This window comes from Monomorium pharaonis, unplaced genomic scaffold, assembly GCF_013373865.1.
Source record: "Monomorium pharaonis isolate MP-MQ-018 unplaced genomic scaffold, ASM1337386v2 scaffold_448, whole genome shotgun sequence".
Taxonomy (NCBI): domain Eukaryota; kingdom Metazoa; phylum Arthropoda; class Insecta; order Hymenoptera; family Formicidae; genus Monomorium; species Monomorium pharaonis.
Genome location: NW_023415745.1, coordinates 27,488 through 29,437, shown reverse-complemented (window position 1 = coordinate 29,437; position 1,950 = coordinate 27,488). Strand labels below are relative to the sequence as shown.

The window sequence follows — 1,950 nt, the reverse complement described above, 5'->3', positions numbered from 1 at the left end:
CAAAGAAAGAACCTTGTAAATTTAAATGTACAAGCTTTTAATTTATTAAAAACTTCTACCAGAAATTGCTTCTAATAAATACGAAGCTTTTCATTATTAATTAAAGATTTGTAAGAATACCGATTTAAATTGAATTATGTGTTTTCAGGCGGAGAGGTGAGGAATGAACTGCTAAAGCTCAACTAAATCTGGTAGACAATTTGGTGTGTACACAACAGCACAACAGTTCCCTAGCAGTTCCATATGGTGTTACACCGACTATGATTTGCGCTGGTGGTCAGAAAAACCCCGGTAAAAATATAAATCAAAGTTTAAATTGAATGCGTTAACGCTTCTTTTACATTTCATTGTTTCGATTTACGCTTCACAAAAGTTCCGTTTTAACGCTTCTATTATTCTCCTTTACATTTGATTTTTATATTTTTACTAGGAATAGACGCTTGCCAAGGAGATTCTGGGGGTCCTCTACAAATAGTCCATCCTAGTAGTAAATGTCTTTTCAAGTGATCGGTGTCACTAGCTTCGGTCAAGGTTGCGCAATGGGAATTCCTGGCGTTTATACTAGAGTGTCCCATTATCTTCAGTGGATCGAAGAAAATGTCTGGCCAGGAGAAGAATAACTTATTTGATTCTTACGAAAGGTATAAAAATCATCCTTTATTAAATTGTTAGCTAAATTAAAATATAATTAGTCATCAATTAGTAGCAAATAACTAGTCAAAAATGAATAAAGAATTTAAAAATTTGCAATTTTTTTATATTTATTATTTTGTAATTTCAGAAAAGTTAACTTGCTCTAATTATTGCCTATTGAGAGAATTAAAGATTGCAAATGACTGATTGAATATATTACTTCATTATCTATTGTACTGCAGTTGAATAGTCCGTAATTTTAACTAGAATATTGAAACATAAAACCGTGATTCTGATTAGAATATTAAAAAACTCATAATAGAAAATTGGTGAGTAAGTATGGATTATTATACTATGCGAGATTAGTATTAATCTTTTAAACTTTAAAAATCAAGACATTATACTATATACTATTGTAAATAGTTCGCCATGTAAGCCCATTGCCATAAAAGCTATAAATTAATGTAACTAAGATATGCCATCAGTCCTCTTCAACAGCTAGTAAACATTATGACGATGAATTATATAAATTTTTTGACGATGAAAATAGTGAAAAATGTATTTCATAGTAATAAATAAATACGTACATTACGTTGACCATACAAACCATCTTTATACAAACCATCTACTATCGTTTTTATCCTAAGAATTTTTTCCAATTCTATTTGTTCGAAATTATGTATGTTTTAACAGAAGTATATATCAGACAGACAAGGAACCTAGAAAGATTAAAGATGACTACTGACTATCTATTGAAAATACATTAAATTTGAGAACAAATGTCGTTAGTTTAGTTATTCAGCTGCATGTTTTGTACATTGAATATTTTGCTAGAAGTATACTTTTTGCATAGTCGTCAATCTTAAAAAATAGAAACGGTCAGAAACAATCGTTTGGTACTTCTGTGTGTTAAGTAATTAAACTATCATCTATATCAAGAGATACAGTAGTGTTTTCTGACAAGTGTACATACATATAATACATGTAGCAAGATTATTCTTCGCATATAATCTATAACATTATAATTATTATACAAATCATTATTTTGAAAAATCCTTAGATTAATTACAAAATCATAATAGCTAAATTGATCATATCCTGAGTAAACTTAATCGATTTTGATATTTTAGATTTAATTTATAAAAAGGTGTTGTAAATGTCAAGCCGATTTCAGCCTATATGTATGAGTAAGAATTAGAAAGAAATTATTTTTTATAAAAACAAAAATATAATATTGATTTGTTGTGGATTTCCGAATTAAACAATTCATTTGTTATAATAAATCAAATAAAGATTTTATTTTCTTGACAGCTAACG

General features: G+C 28.3%; 1 long non-coding RNA gene across 1 annotated transcript; it reads left to right on the top strand.

Moving 5' to 3' along the window:
• The first annotated feature begins 500 nt into the window (after positions 1 to 500).
• Positions 501 to 1,239, top strand: LOC118648458. Its single transcript, XR_004965303.1, has 2 exons — positions 501 to 641; positions 782 to 1,239. It is a non-coding gene; the product is annotated as an uncharacterized LOC118648458 (long non-coding RNA).
• Positions 1,240 to 1,950: the final 711 nt, after the last annotated feature.